Source organism: Pecten maximus, chromosome 11 (genome assembly GCF_902652985.1).
Source record: "Pecten maximus chromosome 11, xPecMax1.1, whole genome shotgun sequence".
NCBI lineage: Eukaryota > Metazoa > Mollusca > Bivalvia > Pectinida > Pectinidae > Pecten > Pecten maximus.
Genome location: NC_047025.1, coordinates 11,273,944 through 11,297,787, shown reverse-complemented (window position 1 = coordinate 11,297,787; position 23,844 = coordinate 11,273,944). Strand labels below are relative to the sequence as shown.

At 35.3% G+C, this 23,844-nt stretch overlaps 1 protein-coding gene across 2 annotated transcripts in view; it reads right to left on the bottom strand.

Annotated features, from left to right (window-relative positions):
- Window positions 1-19,133, bottom strand: part of LOC117337074 (breast cancer anti-estrogen resistance protein 1-like) — a 70,682-nt gene extending 51,549 nt beyond the window's left edge. The window contains exon 1 of one of the 2 annotated variants that reach the window (XM_033897859.1): window positions 18,775-19,133. The gene's annotated coding sequence lies outside the window, so the exon portion shown is untranslated. Of the gene's footprint in view, window positions 1-7,965; window positions 8,662-18,774 lie in introns of those variants that run through there. The other variant, XM_033897861.1, reaches the window with a different exon arrangement.
- Window positions 19,134-23,844: the final 4,711 nt, after the last annotated feature.

Genomic DNA, 23,844 nt, shown 5'->3' with positions numbered 1-23,844 from the left:
TCACATAAATTAATCAGCAAAAGTTATCGACTCCGACATCACAGCGGGATGTTTTTCTTGAAACAGATATAGATAAATGTAACCATTTTATTACCATTTTTTGACGATTTTCAAACTGTTTTTATTGTACAAATTTTGTATAATCTCATTCCGTTTTTAATCATACTGCAAGTGTGCCTTTTTTAGTGGTGAACTTATTTAAGTATAATGCTAATTTCAGTTCTGTATTGTTTTCTACTGCAAATATTATTCTTGTGTGAATTATTCATTTCTTAAACCTCTAGAAATTTTACTGTTCACTAAAATAAGGCTGATGATGACAGCATAAAGTATCATTTTCGGGAATAACCGATTGTCTTCATTACACCATACATCAAATGAATATACAAAGAGTAAAGATTACCATAACAACGTCATGCTGGTTTGATTGGCTTTAATCAAATAGTTGTAAGTTTCACCTAAGTGTCAAAACTAGTCAACTGCTGATCTACCAAGAACAATGCTGTTATGGTCATCTTTACTCTTTGACTACTAAACTTTACGGCCGGACTCTTGTATTCCTTGTGGAATCCGTCGGCAGGATAACACAGAAGCATGTACACCAAACTTTTTACACGGACATTGGATCTCCCACCTACTATATACACATTAATAAAATTTCCTAAAAATGGTTTATAACAGGTAAATCAACCATACTATAGTACGAACAGTATGACCTGGACGAATCTAACCGGCATACAGCTGTCAGATGGTTATTTGGATGCTTCTTTCCTAGATGAACAGCACTGATATCCTGTAGATTCATAGAATTAGCAGGGGGTTGAATCCTTCCAAACTTCACATTATTTTTATCTTTGTCTATATTTCATAGTTGAGACAACCACATGATAACTTTGAGATAATAGACTGGTTTTCAGTGGAAATTTGAGAAATCATGTTATTACAATCTGACTAGGTCAATTTGGTAACTTAAATACATGTAGGCTTTTTCTGGAAAGATCAATCACCTCTTAGATCAACGATTCCTTGCTTCAATCCCTGGAGTCGGACCGGATTTGAATATTTCTTCAGGATCAAAATGATAAAGTGTTATAATACCACATTCATCAGAATTAATATGTACCAGAAATACAAAACGTCAGGAAGAAAACAATTCTCTTGTTGGTTGTTGTTTTAACATCTCCTGTTGAGGTCAATGTCCAAAATTGTCAACTCGCCTAAGGAGGGAGACTCACAATTTTTATCCTAATTTTGGGACATATGAATTAATTACCATTATAAATTCTTAATTATTCATAATTTATCATCTTCAGTTAGTCTATCAGACAGAGCGGCTTTAAATATGTAGTTTTATGGAGTCAGTTTGTCAAAAAGATGGCGATGAATGTACTGTTCAGGAGCTTGACGTTTTGAACACCTGCAACTATCTTCCCCTAAGGAAATTCCAAAAAGTTGGCAAGCTTGCATTAGTCATTAATCGTGGAAATAAAATAAAAGACAACAGTGTTTCAACTCTCTGTTAATTATTTTTGTGTTCATATATAGGTATATAAACTTGTGAACTATTGATTTGACCTAAATTCATACCTACACCAGGTAAACATACCCCTATTTATACAAAAACAGCCAAACGGTCTGATCTACATTGCCACTCCAACAGAAAATGAACAACCTGAATCTTTTGTTCTGACATATAATTTATACCTTCTAGAGCTGTCTCCAGTATTTACTCTATATAGACAAGGTCATTTGTACAGGTAAACGCTCTACAGGTATATATTTATCAGCTAAGACATTACCTGCAGCTCACTTGCCAGACAGCAGGTTTATCAGTATTACTAAACCAGCCCTGTTATATACATGCAGTGAAATTTAATGGATTTTGCCCTACAGTACTATATTGCTTGAAGTCCAGAAAAATGGTTAACAGGTACAAATGGCACTAAGGACTGATATATCTTATGACCTGTGTACATATATATTTATACTAATTTTGGCCTGTGCATAATTACATGACCCTGGCTGTTAATAGGATGTTAAACAAAATAAACCAAAACCAATTACATGAGGACTTTTTATTATTTTTTGCAGTGTACAATGGTTTGACTTCTATCAAGCAGTTTCCTTGCCGGACTGGCCACCAGACCCAAGTTTTTTTGTTAAGAATTGCCAAGCTAAATTCTTATACTAGATTATCTCCTAGTTTGAAACTAAGACTCAGACATATCCTAGCTATAGGACCAAAATCATAAAGTTCTTTAAATTTATTTATAATTTTGATATTCTTTTTTTATAGAGACAGGGGGCCAGTCTATGTCCTTGCAGACCAACATATATCTATACAGATACTGTATCATTCACTTTGCACATTTTTTTTTTAAATAATTGACCTGTGAAAAAATCTGTTGTAAATTCGTTTAAATCAAAACTTTTTTTTTCAAAAGTTTACCAATGAAAGAATCAGTTGTGAACCATTTGAATAAAAACAAACTTTTTAACTATGACTGTATATGGCTCAGAATCTCTATTTAGCTTTCATTAATCTATACAAAGCGACAAAAAGAGGCTGTATTGGATAACAGGAAGTCGTCTATTAATCTAAAGTGTTAGACAGCCTCTTCCTAAGAATACCTCTTTGTAATTATAATCATGAGTGATCAATCTTATTTGCATATTCATTTGCATATTATCGATATCAAATCCATTAATTTAGCATAACAGTGCATGTAACAAAATACATTTGTGTGGCGCATATTGATGATAGAATTAAATTAATTAAGTCGTCATGTTCATATAATGTTGTATTTATTTTACATCTACGCATATGCTGCCACATACTCCACATTATAAACAGATAACATTAAATTTCTCATATTACTTCTTTTATTGTTCTGTCATGTATAAATTTGTATACACAAGTAGAAAGATTTGCAAGTCACGTCAGAAATATGCATTACTAAAATCGCTCATAAAAGGAAAGCACAAGACATTATATTACAAATTATGTATTAAAAATCAACACCCGTGCTAGCATATCATATATAGCACATTACACTTCAGTTCTTAATTCCTAATTCTAACACTGAAAGATGCAGACCATACCCCTGCAGGTACAGAGTAAGAGACTTGTTGTACTTGCCTCCATAACCTTGTACTTACAAATAAGAACTAAGATTTAAATTTAACCTCATGCATATGACAAAGTTCTATCCTATCTATAAGGGGGAGGGGGGGGGGGGGGGGGGGGGGGTAATCTAGACGAGAACTCACATGGACAATCTCATTAAAAAACTTACTTCAGGACTGGCCAATAAATATAATACATGTAGTTGTTCATCTCCCTGACTGTCACCCAGATGTGGCAGGCAAGAGCATATATATTGTTGCATTATAAGACAGCTCTACCTGTGAAATGCTGATTTCTTTAAATGTGTGCTACCTCAAAGAGATAGATATCCATCACTAATCTGCCAATTGGAAAACCATTACTTGGTAAGGTGATGATTTTAAGACTTGATGCTGCATATGCTTCAATCAAGCTGCATTCATACTGTATTCATACTGCATTCATGCTGCAAATTCATAAGGGATATGGTTTGCCAATATAACCCCCACCATGCCTCTGCCAGAGCTGTACTGTAGTACCAATTATAGTCATTCCTTAAATGACAATTGATAATTGTCTGTAGTTTTTGGTAAAAAGTGAAAGTGCTTTAAGGTTGACTGGTATAGTATCTGTCCTGGTACCACTATGTAAGTATATATGAAGTTTATTACTCCTGTGTATATACTGATCATGCTTAACATGCCAGAAATATTGATCTGTAAAACATGAAAGAACTAAGTGTGCACAATTCATCATAAGATCCCTCCAGTCCTCCATAATTGATAACCATATCACGATATAAATATATAAAATACAATGGCGATATAAATATATAAAATACAATGGCGTCATAAAAGATAGCAGAGCTAAAAAAATTTTGCTGTGATACAGGTGGCTTTGAATTACACGCACAACCACCTTAAGACAACCTCATAATCAATGGCAGCTAATAAAAACCTCGCCTAAATTCCGTACTGGCATGTTCTGGTTCATTGACAGCCCAGCCGAATGATATGCCTGATATGCCTCGGCAAGAGTAATCATCAGGGTTGTCTGCTCTTCCTCTTCTGATGCATCCAACCACAGCAACATGCAGTTGTCCCGTTCGACCTCCAAAAATATCTGTCGACTTAAAAATACATATTCTTTTGTTCTTTTCTATATCCTCTTAAAATCCTCTCTACCTCCTGAGAAGTACATCTAACCAAAAACATGCCATCAATTTTTTCAATTGTCCAAAACTCAAAAACACTTCAAAATATAAAGTCAGAATGTTTTTATGTGAATGCAGAAGAGATTAACTTAACAAATATTTGTATACTTCAAAGATTCAGATAGATAATAATGTAAATAGAATATCGGGAAGAAAATTCGGCCTGCATGTGTGACTGCATGTCAAGATAAGCCGGCAGGTCTTCTCTAAAGTTTTTATCACTTAATCCTACATCATGCCAACAAACTAAACATTCCTTACATTGACAGGATTTTCTAAATTGCACAAAGTAAGCACTTTCTTTTTAAGAAAATTTAATGTATGTAACTTTTAACGAAGTTCCACGACTAATCCTCATTATGCTTTTGATGATTTTATGCTGCATTCATGAGGCAAAAAAGTGAATCTTTCAAGGACAATAAATAATTTACACAACAATTATTTGTTTATTATCCATATAATTTAAAGTTCCTGGACTCCCTATCAAATTAATATCAATCTTCATCAATATATAGTTTTCTAGACCTATTTTTAATGTAAGAAAACCTGCCAAAAATGCTAATGCAAAACATCAATTTTTTTTTCTCTCAAAAAACTTGATTAATATTTCCCATTTCCATAATATTTGTAATGAGAAAACATAAATTCAACATATGATATATGTGTAAGAGTTTCTGACGACATTCTACATACATACATCATATTTTAAGTACACATATCATGTTACACAAATTATTATTTCTATTTTTTTTCTTTTTTTTTATCAAATAAGCTGCTGCACATGTACATTAATATTCACATAGATATTTAAGCAACGCCAGCACAATATTTTACTTTCCCGTGTCGTTACATACCACAGGTAAACAACAGTGGATAAAATGTACCTGTTAACAGGTAGTATGTAGGATATCAAAGGTGCAAACATCTGATTCACCATATGACACACATATAATGAATAAATAAGGAGGTAGCTAGGGTCCCTGTCTGTTACCAGTGGTATTTCTGTTCTAAACCGACTCCCTAGGGACTCAAGCATGTGTCTAACTATACACATCACCATTTATCCAATCAACAGCCTAAGGGAAATCGCTGTGTCACCTGGGCAGCTGAACTAACCACAGGTAACCTTTGAGACCCTGAAAGGGAACCAGACTTAACGCACAGGTAACTCCTGAGATCTTGAAAAATCAATGTCCAGTTCAAAATGACCATTTGTTATCTGTAACAGCTAAACATTCAAATGACCTGTAGTAATTCATCTGATGGTCAAACTGATAACGGAGGAAATCAACTCAATTGATCCCACTTGTCAATAGATCCTAATTACTTTTATTTCAGGAAAAATGTTAAGAAAATCGGTAATCACAGGTAAACCTACTCTTCTTGATAGAATTGACAGGTTAATTATTGATTGAGTGACCATTAACTGACCACAGGTGTGTTGGACTGACCACTATAATCACAGGTGCAAGTTAGAACTCGGCCTCCTTTCAGGTGACAAACACAAAACAAATAAACCAATCATCCGAAGTGTCCATATAATAAAAACCACTCATGTGATTATAATATTGTCAATTTATCATAAAAAATTGACAAATATTATCATGTACACCTTTACAACCAGCTGAAACATGAAAACAGCATGTTCTACAAAAACTAGATTACTGACATTTTCTATTTTTGTCAGCAAGCTCGTGTTAAGCATGTACACTGGACATCTGGTGTTTACGTAAACCTACGATGTAAATACGCTCCGGAATTTTCAGGGTTGTGTGACGTAAACCGCCCTCAGAATTTAGGGTTATGTCAATAAACACCGATATTAAGAAAACCGCCAACAGTTTGTCTGGAAACATGAACTTTGTTTTATGAGTGAGGATATCAAAATCAAACAACACACATAGCTTAGATAAACACACACTCCAAGTCACAGTATGGGGGCATGTGTATACCTGGTAGGTACAGGTACATGGACACATCTAAATGTCTCCACCCAGTCACCCTTGAACTTGTGCTCCCATATTTAGAACGATAAACAGTAGTCGTTATCACCATACACATCAGTTTCCAAACTTACCTCATACATTTTGTTCACATGGTGTCAAATTTGAAGGTACAGAAATAGAACCTTGTGGTGCTGTATGTTGGAACTATAGTAACATGGATGTTAATTATATGGTTCACAGCTGTACAAATGGGTAAAGGCATATATGGGAAGTTTATTACATCATGACAGCATCAAATATTTTGTATTCGTGTAAAATCAAGGAGACGGATTAACATTAGTATACATTCATATACTTTTTTCTGAATCCGATTAATATTCCTGTATATAATGTATGAAATGTAAAGAAATGTAATGAAATATGGTTTAAACTAAAATGCACTTGTATTTCAAACTAAATTTTTGTATACATATAAATATTTCAAACAAAAATTAAGACAATATTCCATGAATTTTTTTCTGTATCAATGTCTAACATTGAAACATTTTTCTGACTGATTTCAATTTTATCCCAGAACATTTTTCATATATATATCCATAGTTTCATTTTTTATTTCAATCATAATGGTCAAGAATATCCTTTTTATAGGTCTTAAATTTGTGAAGTTACAAATGGCAGGACTCCACTAAATGTATCCAAGATGTATATATATATATAATACTCCTAAGCTGAGTATATAAGGAGACTGGATCAAAATACCTCAACATGCCATCGACTCATGTACATTTGTATACATAATCATAGCCTACATATAGTGGACCCAAACACCTCACCCTGCCTCGTACCTCTGGTGAACCCAGAAAATTTATACTGGTATTAAGTGCTTACTGTGTATATAACAGACACAATCTGATTACTGTAGATTATTTATTCATAATCCCAAGATAGCATTGTTTCTTTGCTATTTACCTGTATACCAATCATGGCCATTACCAGACAGGTATAAAAATCTAACACGGGTACAAAATAGCGTAACAGATATCGCAAAGCCTCTTATAAGTACTTAGCTGGACAGACATTTGGAAGTTGAAGGATACAAAAGTATTGGTTGCCACTTAGGATAAGAAGCCTTAGTACACCTAGATCTTCGTGTAAGGCTCGGGCCACAAATACTGACCATTACACCTACTTAACCTCATGACTTTCACCGCCCTATAAACCAGGGATGGGTGTCCCCAAATATAAACTTGACCACCCCTCTACCACATGCACAATCAACAAACTTAAGCTATTTGTAACTTAGGTCGGATATCTGCAGACCGCAGTATTTGTCTTCCTTTTTTTGTTTACTTTGACTATTATAACCCAACTCTTCAGTCATAAAAGATATTGATTTAGATTTATAATTTTCCACCAAAATGCTTATTGTATTTACCTCATCTCAACACTGACAGTGGATTATATTGTTTCCGTCGACTCCCCCAGTTTTATTTGTTTTCGTATTTTTTCTTTTTTTTTTTTAGTTTAAAAATAAATACTAAATTTCAAACACACCTGTCAATTTTCAAAATGCATCTACAAAATAGCACTTGGAAAAGTGCATACAATATAACTCTCAACATATGAATGATTGGCAATCCTAGGACCAGGCAAACTTGGAAAGGTATTTAAGTTGAGATATATTGTATTATAGAACCCACCTGGAAAAGTGTTCTGCTCTGGGTACTTTTGCCCATCTTAGCTCTCACCATCCCTGTTCAATCCGACAAGGCACCTGTGACCATCAAAGTGGCAAGCGAACTCCTACGGAAGTTATCCTTGGGATAGAACCATCGGTCCTGACACGATAAGACCCTAACCAACTGTTCTGGTATTCCTTATTTTTTACACAGTGTGGATAAGAATACTCGCTGGTATACATCAAGACTTCTGAACTTCTTCAGGTTTTTTTCATGCATACACAAGTTGTCTTCAACAAGTCTGGACGTCCATATGTCAGGATAAATTGTCCGTAGTGCGTATTATATTTATGTACTGGTACTTCAGACAAACTTCCTGACATGCTCACCGCAGTTCTTTATTTTTTTTAACGCAAGTCCAGTGCCAACGACTTATAAAAAGTACATGCACTTAACAGGGCCAACAGATACAACAATGATATAAGAAGAATGTGATACTGTATAGTAGTCAAGTGCGGATATAAATATAGAAAGTACTTGTCTGGCGCATGTGTTTGATTTCCTCCTGTGTATATCAGGACAAACCACGCAAAATCTCAAAATCTCCGCAAAATCTCTGTGCAATCTTCTTGTGGTTAGACCTGGAATTTAAACATCCCCCCACAATACTATAAAGTGTTCACCTATTTTATACAGACTGACCATATCTTGAATGAACGCTGCTTGTGATCCACATCTGTTGAGTATTATTCGCCTACACAGTATTCAGTGTTAGCTATTAAAAGCCTGAATGAATCTACTGTCCATCCTTATATTACCAGACATCAAATCCCCCGAAAAAATGATGAATGATTCTATTCACACGATTGTGTACACCTGGTGTGAGATTCTCCCCTCGACTGATCTGGAGAATTATCCAACGCTATAAATCTTCTATTGACATTAAAGTCACGTCAACTGGCAAAAGGTTGGTTACATACAACCAACTACTCTTTCAAAGTCACACAATATGGCGCAAAATTTGTTGACATTTCATACTTATATTTTACAAATGTCAAGGATTTCCTTGTAAACATTTAAAACCATATCAATCAATTTTGTTGATGTTTTTCTGACCCAGTTTGGACATATTTTTTGTTTTTGTTTCGATTATCTGCCAAAAGGTCTCAAGGTGTACACAGTACTGAGGCAACAGAAAAAACAGTGTCAGATTTGACAACTTTACACACACCTTAAAGTCCCCGGCCACCTAACAGAAAAGAGTCTGAAGTCCTCCAAAACACACAATCTGAACAGTCACAATATTCAAACCACCGATAATTGTCAGGTCACCCATAAGACAGATAAACAATAGTTTGATTGTCAACTCGAAAAAAAATTGTTTATGAAATTCTTTTTGATAATGTACTGGTGTGTATGTACGAGTAGTTGTGTATTGTATTTCTTGCGTGACAATGTTCCTCCGTCTGAAACAAACTGTCCGTGGTAAGACACCTATATCCGATCTTTTGTCTCACACCAGGTACTCATACATTTGTACCTAGGTGACATTTTGTTCTGGTACATTTCCACATATCCTTCTCATATAAACTTTTCAAATTCTTTTTAAAAATGTTGTTTTAATGACTCAAATTTAGAACGATTTGTGGGGAAACTTAGTGATTTAGAGATAATATTATCATACAACAACAACATACACTTATGAAATATTTGGACATATGTCAACAGGACAGTACCACCCATATAGAATGTTTTTGTTTACAGGTACATATGACTACATCAGATGATCTGCCTTGAAAAATCAGTTTACATCCCGCCATTGAATATTCCACTTAGTCATATTCGTCTATACAAATATACTATAATCTTACATGTTACTAATAATTATGAGTCACTTTCATGGAATTCACAGGTAATTTGTCCATATCTTTTAACTTCTATAATGTGCATTGCAGAAGTGTATTTTGCATTTGCATATATATATATATATGCATTATTCAAAATTTCTTATTTGATCTGCATTTCTTGTTGAAATATCTGGAAAACCTTCAATGTCGCAGAAGTAACTCGGGAAATATATCTTTTCATACTAATTCATGCTTATGCATGCATATAGATATACACCTATAGTAGGTGTCTAGCTCTATATGATGTATGTAGACTAAAGAAACCTCACAATATATAGAAACCATTCTTCTATATACAGCAACAATCTACTAAATTTGAATCATGGGCAGAAATATTCGACATTCGCAATAAATCATCCGAGAACATTTAAAATGAAATTTCATTATGATTCATGATGTGTATAGTAATAACGTGCAGAAACAAGAGAGAAAAGAGTACTATAACGTGCAGAAACAAGAGAGAAAAGAGAAGATAATTAGAGCACAATTTATTCGTAAATCAGACAGAGGAAAGGGAGATAATTTAGACACAAATTATAAAATGTTGGATGCGTGTGAAATCTCTACCTAAACTCGCATCTATCTGGTGTGAAATGACAGGAAGCTAGTTTGTCACAGACTGAAAAACAACAGCAAATATATACGAGCCCATCAGGAAGTCGGCCGCTCGTAATTCAAGTGTGTGTAAGTGGTGCCCTTTACGACAACTACATTTATTTACATTCCCGAGCGAAGCGCTCCCAAATAACCTTACCTTATATGGTTCAAAACACTTATAACATTGTAAAAAAAAATCAGTCGAGTTTGGTCTCAACAAAATTTGAATTTCAATCACGATGGACTAAATTTATTTGTACAGTGAAAGTGTTTTGTCTCATTCCCATACATCTAAGTCTGTAAAGATGAGGTTTTTTTTTTAAAGTTGGCAGTTAACGTATTAACATTATTGCATTTATTCTGTAAATACAAGTCCAGGGGGCCAACACATATCTTCTGGCTCAACAGTAATTAAGGGGCTGGGCTTATTAAAGGACATTAAAACTACAGTAGTTGAAATTTTTTACAACATATGGCTCAGACTATATGCTCTATAGCTCTATAAGAATGGGCTTATTGCTAGGTAAAGATGGTAAGGAATATGTTTCAATTAGAGAATTTACATCATTACTTTGTCTAATATCCAATTGGGTAACTTTTTAGAAAAACACATGCATGTTTAATTTCTCTTTAAGGGCCATGGTCACTGTAATAGTTTAACAAGTCTAGGGTAGTTCAAATCATAGCTGCATGTATAAACAGAGGCAGATTTAATATTGATTATTGGACAGTGGGCAATATTATCCACTCCAACAGTGTACTGCCAATTATCTGAAAAAACAGGGCTTCCATAAAATTGATCATTCACAACAAAAGATCTTGATTTAATGAAAAACAGGCGTGAAAACAACAAAGGATACTGTGTCCCACCCAAACCATGGAAGTGTTATATATAGAGAGAGATGGAGTTTATTGTTAACACTACAATCAGAACGCCCAACATCAAAACTATCAGATTTAATCAAAACCAATGACCAGTCATATAACGTCAAACAAGACTAGCAACTTGTGTTATCAGAAAATTAATACAGCACTATAGTGTATTTTCTACTGCTGTTGGATTGACCGACGCTGAGGATATGAAAACTATTGTCAGTCCCTAATCAAATTGTCTTGGGCCATCATTAATTTTAATATCAAACTGGACCTGATATGAATCTAAATATGTAGCTACATCCAACCTAACAACTGCTCTTAAAAAGACGAATTTAGTTGCTGGATTATTAGGAAATCTCTATGATTGCTGGACCAGGGTATTAAAAGCCGAGATCAAAACTATCAAGGCTTAATCAGAAAATCAACCTTCACAATCGGCTTAATCAGACAATCAACCTTCTCAATCATTCTAATCTGTGATCATCGTGTATATGCATTGTCTCATAACATCTCAAAACAAAGACTACATGTGTTCCAAACCTAATAACTGTTACAGCTAATTCTTGGTATTGTATCTCAAACTTGACTGACCATGGCATCATGCTATCAAAGATCAAACCGATCATAGAGTTCTTTATCAGAGGCTATCTTTGACCAGATCCTAGCCCCCTAATCTCAGAATGACCCTGTGTGACAGCGGAATAGGGGACAGAAGCCATTAACTTGATTTGGACTGATACCCTGGGATGACTGGCAGATTTTGACCAATTATGGTGATGCTATCGTAAGTGACCATGCCTAGGGGCCTTGGACAATCAGTTGAGGGATGCTACACTGGGTCACCATCTGTCTAGCGCACTACGGGGCTCTGATTTGTAAAAGGGTTGAGCAGCTTGAATTAATTTTATAAATTTCTCAAAACAAATTTTGTCCCTTGTCATCCTGACATGATCATTTTAAGCCCCAGATTTATTTAATTTTTTCATATATAAATAACATTTATATTGTTTATTTGTGACACAGGTTATATTTCTAATCTGATCAAGCATTGTTAGCATCGCATTACAAGGACCAAGTCTAACCTACTTGGTTCACAAAACCACTGTCTCATCGTGAGATCATAGGGAAACCACACAACATGAACAGTGAGCTGTAAAATGGCCAGTGAACATGCGAGACTTTATACAGGATTACGTTTCTTATTATGTCTTAAACCTGAAAAAATATTGTCTTCTTTTACTCGTAAACATAAAAACTACATGTTCATCCTGACTTTAATTTCCTTAAAATCAACCCTACAGAGCAGAGTTTAACTTAAATAGCCTAAAATAAAGTTTATTTTATGACAGACAGGCTTTAATCTCCTTGATATAACAACCATAAAGTTCTGAGAAAATCTGTAAATGCAAAAAAAACATTTGTTTGATTTTATCCTGTCTGTTTAATGGATCCACATTTAAAACTGTTAAAAGAGCACAAAGTTAAACTGGAATTCTTTTTAAAGTAAAAAAAAAAAAAAATTTATTACTTTTTTTTCATTGGCTGAACAAATAATGTTACGAAAACCTTGACTTCAATACTTAGAATTGAATTTCAATATCAAAGACTTAACTTTGACCACGGATCACTCCGCACAATCCATACGATCATTAAATTATTCGATTGACAGGTCAGTTAGAAACCAGACCGTTATGGGAATGCCAGTAAGATTATAAGACTATCGAGTCTAAAAACCGAAAAAAACACACAACAATGGATTACCCGATCTTATCCATAACATCTAAGATTTCCGAGCCAAAGCAAAGTTTAGATTGTGGATGTTTGTTGTGCACACCTGATACTGCGTACAGTCTGTACACAAGACATTTTTGGCTGAGTTACGAGACCTACATAACAGTATATGGCCTATGATTACACTTATCAGTGCATAATCTCAAAACGAAGCTGTAGGTCTCTGCAAAAGGTCATTTTGACTCACCACACCCTTTTAAGGACCTACTATAGCTACCAACAATTCAGTATTCTGTACAGCTTTATAAGTTAAGACTTACACAATCATACATAACTACTGGCCAAAATGAATGAAATATTTGGTATGAGAATTCTAATTTTTTTTTGGTCGAAGATATACAAAATCATGTTGTTGATGATACGATAATTACAGTTCATCGTGGGTCACATGTCCTATTTGAGAACAACGAAGCCATGTATACCTTTCTTAGTTCTTATCTTGCACCAAAGTAACCTGAGGAATAAATCTTGATCATTTCAAGCTTGAATGGAACAAAAGCTGCAATGAACCATTTTTGATAGGAATTTTTTGAACTACATACCACAACATAATGCATATGATATTATATGCATTTGATAAAGCAACAGGCTGTAGGTGTTTTTTCATAATTGAGTAACGATTTAGGGCACCTAGTCCACACACAAATAGAAACCTAAATTGTTTTCATTCTAATATCATTCTTTATGTTTTATGTTTTTTAGTCTATTTATCAAGCAACGTGCTGTTTTCATTTGGCATTCATAGAGCAAATGAATGTCAACTTGAAATAGGCAATTAATGAAATTGATGAATACCCATTAATAAAGATCCGACATACTGTGCTGAATTGAAAATTAAAAAAAATATGTATTATGGATGAGGAAAGCATTCTTTCAATAGTTTTGATTACATTTCCCTGATGTCCTGGGTGCTTTTCCAGCTCTATGTCAAGAATATAATATAGTATAGAAATTTTAAGGTGTATATCTTTGGCACTTGGACAACCTCACAGTACTAGTCCTGTATATACATTGGGCCTTTTGTTGGCTCCGAAAAACAAACAAACAACACTGACAATGTGTCACAAGTACTTATGGCTGGGATCATGATTTACTAGGTTCTATAGAAAGGGTTTTAGGTACAATGTATAAAGGTAAAGTTACATGATATATAGTACTTCTAGGGCAAAACCTTCCACCATATGAGTTTTTAAGAGACACTTGTTTTCAACCCATACACTTTAGAGCACTAGTAACTGAGTATAATGTATTAAGGAATAATAACAACATTATGATCCAAGGTATGTTTGTTTGCTGGGTTTATTGTACCATGAATAGCCAGGGTCATTTTGAGGCAGGGTCTCCTTGTAGTAGTTGGTGACTACCTCAATGAACAACATACAGGAGGCCTGTCGCATGCCATCCAGAGCAGAATATCTAGCCCAAGAACACAAACACAAAAAACACAGACTGGCCTGTTTTTCATCTTTCCGAAAAACACAAACTGTCGAAGGTCGGGAGCATATCGAACTACGCATCTCGGATCTCCAATCCAACTCACCAACATCTATAAAATGTCCCAAAATGTATATAACCCTAAAAAATCAAATCAGACTTTTTGAAATAAGTTCTACTTAAAATACTGTAGGTTGTGAGAGATTTTGTTATTCCAGACTCCTAAATGTACTTAATGACCTTAGTAATATCACCTGGATCCTTTGGGACATGGGAAACATCTGATGCAATATACAGGTAAACAGAGTTACCTGACTTGAGATATAGTGTTCCTCAAGACATTTGTACTGAATGTATTCTGTAGCCCCTCTGAGGTTTGTGTAAATGCTAGACTAATGCAAAAAAAATATTTGTTTCTGTGAACACAATTTAAGTAAAAATTACACAGAACTATTTTGTAGGTCATGATATCGATTGAAGTCTAAAAGACCCTAAAATCTATCAATTATACAGGTAGGCAAATTTTAATCTACCTAATCACGAAATTTTTACAAACTTCAAAAAAGTTGCTTCAAGAAAACCTCACAAAATGTAGTGCAGGGGAAGAAGTTAAAGGAAACAGATCTATATTTTCATTGGCCTTACATAGGACCCCTCTGCACTACGTATACCCAGCTGTGTACTACGATCTATCAACCCGACTACTTTTTACACCTCTTGTGCAGCAGGTACCCTATAGCCTGGTGAAAAATCAGTAGTTTTCCAGTGAACCACCCTAATTATTTAGGCATCTGCGAAGCATCATTCCGCCATTAAAAACAGTTTTACACTCAACAATCAAAAGAAACAATTATTTCTTCTGCATTCCTTACCAACAGAAACCAAGTACTTTACAGAAATAAAAAAACAAAAACTTGAAAATATTTTCCTAGTTATGTAATTTTTCTAAAAATATAGTTATAATGCTATAAAAAACTGCAGTTGCTGGTTTAAAAATAGTAGAGCTTTCTGGTTTAATGATTAGCCTGTCTTGACTGGTACAATGGTGGCTCCTCCGATGAGTTGGAGAACCAGTGGTTTAAGGATATGTCTGTATCTTCCCTATCTCCATCGGTAACTAAATACCATTCCGGTCTCCCTGGTTATCTCTTTATCAGCAAAACATTCAGACTGTTTACTGTAATTTATCAGTTAACTTCACAAAATGTTTCTTTTTCGAATAAAAACTCTGAAATAACTTTTGGCAGTTTCAAATGGTAGCTCTAGCAATACATATATATGCAGCACATCATTCTTGAAAGGAAACTGAAATTCTGCCAAATTGATTGGTCTCCAACTTAATGAAAATTCTGCACGTCTATCAAAAATTTGAATAGACACATTTTTGCAATATATCATTTCCTGAAAAGATGTTTATAAATATATCTTCTCAATTCATTTTCATCAATACAAAATTTAATTCCTCACAGCTTTATTGTTAAATTTTCCTCCTTTTATGTCAAAGTTGATTTGCCATTTGATCAGTGACCTCTCTTTGATGTTGATAAAAAAAATATAAAGCTCAAACATTACACGAAAATGAAATGTTACCGGATATATTTATAGTACTCTTTGATGAAAACAGGACGTTTTACATCCATGTAATTCAAAAATAAATTTGTCTTTTTTTTAAAAGATTTTTTATCTAAGGTTTTTTTCTAAAATAACGAGAACCTCTGAGGATACATATATATTTATATATATACATTTTGTAGGAACATCTTCTTCAGTTGTATAATACTAAATGTAGACGTAATTGGAGAAAAAACATCAAGAACATTTTCATGACTAATGCATTTTTTTCTGTGAAATTTTTAAAATGTACAGGATGTTTCCATGAGCATGCACATGAATATTGAATCATGCGTATGTAATAATCTAAACACAAACAGGACATCCCTTGACTCTTAGCAATTTTAGGAGTCAATTAAGACCACATTTTCAAGAAATCTGAGGAGTCAATATATATATTCAAATAGACATGTCCTTTCAATCCCAGGATTCATTTGAGGAGAAAATACTTACATTAGTTACATATAATTAGGGTCTACAGGAAGCCCTGATAGATACCTGGTATGCAGTATTTATAGAGAGCCACCTGCAGTGCTTACCAAACATGACAATTTTACTCTCCAAATTTTCCCAGGAAACAAGAAATAGAATATTAATTCATCTAATGGTGGTGTTCTATCGTTATCCATAGATTTCATAAACAAATTGTTTTTGTATTGTGCACAGAACAATTTGACAACATTTAAGTTACAATTTCCCCACAAATAAGACTGAAAATCCTAGAAAAAACATCAAATTTCCAAAAAATTTTTCTTGTCTGAAGGATTCTACATAAGATACACTAGATCATAGCAACTTTAAATTTGATTTTATAAATATATACAATAACAGATAAGTGGGGGTCAATCTCAACAGGCAAAGGAGACCTTGGTTGTCCATCTATTTATAAGTCAACCAGTTTCACCCAATGACTGGGCTTCCTCAGGACATATTGGTGTCTGTATACTGATTCATGAATATAAAACTGTGATACTTCATCTGTGAATTTGTTTTTGATATACCGGTATATTAAGGTACAGTAAGGAAGTTTTTCATCATAAATATTGAGAAATTAGTTATACTTGAGAGAAAAATAGCAGTCCTACAATGTTACAAATACAAATGTATATCTAAACTTGTGAACTGGTGTCTGTATATCACGTTCTGTACATGGATCCCATTAATCTGTCCAGACATTTAATCTTATCAGGTATACACACACCAGGATGGACATGGTAAATTGGAAGTGACCATAATAATGATTTAATGTCACATTACAACTGATATTAATAGGCAATCCTTATCAATTTTCTATGGGACCAGTTACACAAGTGACAAGCCTTTTCGTTAGTCGTTACAAACCCTGTAATGTTATACATGTCGCCTGAGGGGAGACATAGAGGCATGATCTAGGAAGAGTGAAAAGGTGTCCAGTGTCAAATATATGACTAATTACTTTAGTGGTAAAGAGTCTAGTTTTAACAAACTTTGACAAATAAAAAACAAATTTCACTGTACCAACATTGTTAATTGTTTTATCAATCTGTTCAAGAAATTTGTTCAACTGTCAGTACAACAAAAGGTTATAATATTTTTCAGCATATTAATGCAATCATTTTAAACTTTGACACATCACTTGAATGTCTGTGCCAGATTTAATTGGAATTAAGCCCCAGATTGTGTATTAGTAAACACACACTGAACAGTGTAACTATATCGTGTATATAAGTATTAGTAAGCATGCAGTCAGTACCAAGCATTGTCAGTTTGAATGCACTAAGAGTTCTTACTTGATGTACATATTTTATCATCAAGTATTGTCAGCTTGACTTGTCATATTCTTAGTCCCATTGGTTTGGTGGTCAAGCTAAACTTTTTTTTTGGGGGGGGGGGGGGGGGGGGGGGGGGGGGGGGCTATCAGGACATTCTTCATTTCCCTTATTAAGTGACATTTATAAAAAAGATACCTGTGATGTTCAAATTGAAAGAAAATGGATATTGTTATAATTTTTACATCACACAAGACATTTTTTGAGAGAAAAATGTATATGTATTTATGTCATGTGTTATAGAATTGTCACTTAATAGATATTCTATTCTTAAAATAAAAAGGTTTAACAATATATATTTATTATGAACACATTTAAAGTACATTTGAAGCACATGTTATTGACCTTTTATAATGGAAATTGTTAAAACATAGCTTTCTGTCCTCACATTACCAATTATATATCCCATTATAACGCAAGTCAAAGTTAAGGGGAGGGGGAGAGATCTGAAAACAGAGGGAGAGGGAGGGGGGGGGGGGGTGTACACTTTGAATTGGGTAAACATGGTGTAATGTTTTGCTGTAAAGAGTATATCATCCATGGAATCTTCCAATTAAATTCTTAATTGGATTCATAATTTGATACCTTGTTTCAATATCAATTTAAGACCTTAAGATATTAAACAGGTGCTCCTCCACATTATAAATATGAAGTGTGTGAATGCTTCGTGCTCTTCCTTGTCTGTGTAAACTGTAAGGTCATTTTTCTATTACATGAACAGGTATACATTTAAACCGTCCCCGAGGTATGCACATAATCATGTAAAAGATTCATGACATGCTGTGTCTAATCTAAGTGTAACTTACCTGTCTAGACGACATCTTTGCCTCCTTTATTTCAGATTTTCACACCTTAAATCCAGGTAAATACATGTCTACATAGTTTGAGTGTAAGTCTAATCAACTCAGGTGAGCTTATTTTACCGACATCCCTCAGACGCTTGACTGTGAGCTCGGTCCACTTTTAAAAACTATTCCCTCCGAGAAAATGAATATTCACTTGCTTATATAGAAGCACATCATATACTGTACATCTTCACGGGCTGTCAGAACAGACGAGAGAAGTCGCTGCCATCATAGTCAAATCTGTTATGATTCACAGCAATTTTGGCTCGCAGACGGCTGTGTACACTACAAGCTAGGACGTTTACAACATGTCTGTGTTATACGAATCGCCTCGTTGTCGATGTGGAATATCCCGGATGATAATAATACACACAGTACTCGAGACTTCACCTGTGAAAAATTGATTACCGCCTTTTGTACCGAGGCAGGTAAAAGTCCATAAGTTGTACATGTACCTGTTTGTCAAGTACAGATTATAAAGTAACGCATGTAAGATTTTGTAAACACTACTTTTAAAATAAAAATATATATATGGTATATACTTCATATAAAATTAGAAAATATATACCTGTCGGGTAAAACTCTATGATGAGGTATTTTTGAATTATACCGTAACTTGGCATAAATGGAATACTATTTATAGATTTAGATATGTTTATTAAAGTGTCACGTATTGATACATACACTATACATTCAAAACAAGCATAGTTTCACCAGAGACTTGTATATCAGGTATATACGTCTCTGGTTTCATTAAAACACTAAAATACATCAACACCCAGCCATATTTGGCTTATGAGACACTATTTATACTTACACTCACGTGCCCACAACTAACTATCTATATATATATTGCAGATTACGTGCAGGTTGGCAAGGAATTTCTCGATTGCTCAAGATACTTATGAATGTTAATTTTCCCCCAATTCATTAACACATATTTTCTATTTTTCAATGACAAACGTATTTTTAGTGACAACAATCGAATCATCATTAAGTGACTGAACAGTTTTATTCAATATTGAGTTGGCATTACGTCCTTATAAAGATTAAAATGAGGATGAGATAAAAAAAAAAATCAATTTCCTGTTGTGAACGTAAACATGCGTCAATTTTATTTTTATCAATCTCAAAAATGAAATAAACCCGTCGTAATTTGCATAAGACACAATGCTTGTATATAAATAGCATTAATTTGTGCTAATACGTCGTAATTATATGAATATAAACTCGCTGACCTGCCAAGCGAGACAAAATGCTTTTGGGGAGGCGATGCATTATACCAGGAAGGAAATGAAATATACCTTATGGGCGAAATAAGCTTTGAGTTATAAACGGAAAATTATCTCAACATGCACTGCTGTAAATAGGAAATGATGAATAATGCACTGTATCAAATGGACCAGATGTAATTGATAAACGCCTACAAAAATGAGTGTAACGATACCCATAATTGAGGGCAAAAGTTTTGTCCTGACAAGGGAACAGATTGAGTCACTCAAAGAAAAAAAAAGAAAAACTTTAGTATACACGTGGTCTGTGTGATAGTAAGTTTTGTCGGTTCGTCGCTTACCAATACACTATCTGTATGTGAGTTTTCGCGATTGCATTTTTATGGTGTATACAAGTTCTTTGTGATCAAATTATTTTGATGAGCAAAAAGAACGAATGTTGTTTGGTTATAAGTTCGTAAATAATGATTCACATAATTGTTGAATAAGTATTTTAAAGCTCTCGGTACAATGTGACGCGAAGATATACAGCTCTCGCGAAAAGCAAACGATCTGCAGTAACCAGACATACTAATAGTGCTTCAGCGAACAGCTAGCCTCTCTCGCGGTGTAGATCCTTTGCCCCGGTATCGCAAAATGTTCTCCTAACAGTAGGAGATGCCGTGTACACATTTTCATTCAGAATTTTGACTCGATGCCCCAAATATCAAAAGATTTGATCTGACGAACATCTCCTTATCGTTCATCCTAAACATCACATGTTTCCTCCTAGGAATAAACGACCGACTTATCGGAAACTGCTATTTCTGGTTTTAAAAAGTTATACATCTTCCAACAAGATTTAGATAGACTACCGATTATACTTTATACATCAGGATTAGAGTTTCCATTGAGTCCGGGACTTGATATATTTTTGGTTTACATATTATAGTTCTAATTTAACGTTTTGTTGACAGAAACCCATTCTTTGTCTGCTGATAATTGTCTGAGGATGAATTACATCTTCGATTCTTCCATACCCCTACTAAGCATAATCAAATAAACAATCTTTCATCTTTCATTAATGTCATAAGTTAAAATTGCATTGTCTATGTTTAGCGATAAAGGCACAAGGGACTCAATGGCGGGTCAATATTCAACAATTTCAAACATATTTTGAATATCATATGTTTATGTTCAATACTTCATAAAACGCCTATATTGTAGTATTTTCCCGAAAGTTCGTCAAAATGCAATAATTCCATTCATATTTTCAATACTTCATATTTATATTCCATATTTTATGCAACGTTAATGAAGCATTCAGACAGAACTAATTGAAGTATACAGAACTAATTGAAGTATAAGTGGTGAATTTTGTGTTCGTGTCCAAACGAATCAGACAACATTAGCATAGTTTTCTTCTTGAAATAAACATCAACAAAATTGAAGTGTGGCACGAATGTTGTATATAAACCTGACCCAGGTGTGACATCCAGGTGTGCTCAGGTGGGAATCATCCAATACATCATGAATATATCACACCTGTAATGTCGAGGTATCCATGACGATTCCGTGAAGGGAAAAAGGCGGATTTTCAAATGTTAAAAAATGACATCCACAGCTGGTATGGTTTGAATTACGTTAGTTTAAAAACTAAACTGTCAAATTTCCATTGACGACCTCATCAACATGAAATTTAAATCATAGATATCTACATAAAAATAATGCATGGAATAGAAAAATGAACGGAAATGAGTTGGCCTATCATCTCTCATCCTGAATTTAGATTCATAACTATATCGGTTTACAGATACTGAAATTTGCTGGTTTTAAAGTGGCATTAAAGACAGAATATGATAATGATTATACACGCATTATATACATACCCTTTGTCTACAGAAACATCTATGGAGGCAGCGCAACAATGGGATCTTTTTGCAACCGAATCTTGGACATTTTTTGGTCTTTTATTGGGTTTTTGTAATGAATCAACTTATCCATTATGACTTTCACAAGGAGATGTAGCGTGTCAGCTAAAGCCCCTATGTACTATCACATTCAGTGTAAGCCCCTATGTACGGTCATGTTCAGTGTAAACCCTTACGTACTGTCACGTTCAGTGTAATCCCCTATGTACGGTCATGTTCAGTGTAAACCCTTACGTACTGTCACGTTCAGTGTAATCCCCTATGTACTGTCAGGTTCAGTGTAAGCCCCTATGTACTGTCACGTTCAGTGTAAGTCTCTACGTACTGTCACGTTCAGTGTAAGCCCCTACGTACTGTCACGTTCAGTGTAAACCCCTACATACTGTCACGTTCAGTGTAAGCCCCTACGTACTGTCACGTTCAGTGTAAGCCCCTACGGACTGTCACGTTCAGTGTAAGCCCCTACGTACTGTCACGTTCAGTGTAAGCCCCTATGTACTGTCAGGTTCAGTGTAAGCCCCTATGTACTGTCACGTTCAGTGTAAGTCTCTACGGACTCTCACGTCCAGTGTAAGCCCCTATACGTACTGTCACGTTCAGTGTAAGCCCCTATGTACTGTCACCTTCAGTGTAAGCCCCTACGGACTCTCACGTCCAGTGTAAGCCCCTATACGTACTGTCACGTTCAGTGTAAGCCCCCACGGACTGTCACGTTCAGTGTAAGCCCCTACGGACTCTCACGTCCAGTGTAAGCCCCTATACGTACTGTCATGTTCAGTGTAAGCCCCTATGTACTGTCACGTTCAGTGTAAGCCCCTACGTACTGTCACGTTCAGTGTAAGCCCCTACGTACTGTCACGTTCAGTGTAAGCCCCTATACGTACTGTCACGTTCAGTGTAAGTCCCAACCGACTGTCACGTTCAGTGTAAGCCCCTATGTACTGTCACGTTCAGTGTAAGCCCCAACCGACTGTCACGTTCAGTGTAAGCCCCTATGTACTGTCACGTCCAGTGTAATCCCCTATGTACTGTCACGTTCAGTGTAAGCCCCTATGTACTGTCACGTTCAGTGTAAGCCCCAACCGACTGTCACGTTCAGTGTAAGCCCCTATGTACTGTCACGTTCAGTGTAATCCCCTACGTACTGTCACGTTCAGTGTAAGCCCCTACGTACTGTCACGTTCAGTGTAAGCCCCTACGTACTGTCACGTTCAGTGTAATCCCCTATGTACGGTCACGTTCAGTGTAATCCCCTATGTACTGTCACGTTCAGTGTAAGCCCTTATGTACTGTCTCGTTCAGTGTAAGCCCCTACGTACTATCACATTCAGTGTAAGCCCCTATGTACGGTCACGTTCAGTGTAATCCCCTATGTACTGTCACGTTCAGTGTAAGCCCCTATGTACTCTCACGTTCAGTGTAAGCCCCAACCGACTGTCACGTTCAGTGCAAGCCCCAACCGACTGTCACGTTCAGTGTAAGCCCCATATGTACTGTCACGTTCAGTGTAAGCCCCTACGTACTGTCACGTTCAGTGTAAGCTCCTACGTACTGTTTGGTTTGGTTTGGTGTAAGCCCCACGTACTGTCACGTTCAGTGTCAGCTCCTACGTACTGTCACGTCCAGTGTAAGCTCCTACGTACTGTCACGTTCAGTGTAAGCCCCTAAGTACTGTCACGTTCAGTGTAAGCCCCTATACTTACTGTCACGTTCAGCGTAAGCCCCTACGTACTGTCACGTTCAGTGTAAGCCCCTATGTACTGTCACGTTCAGTGTAAGCCCCTATGTACTGTCACGTTCAGTGTAAGCTCCTACGTACTGTCACGTTCAGCGTAAGCCCCTACGTACTGTCACGTTCAGTGTAAGCCCCTACGTACTGTCACGTTCAG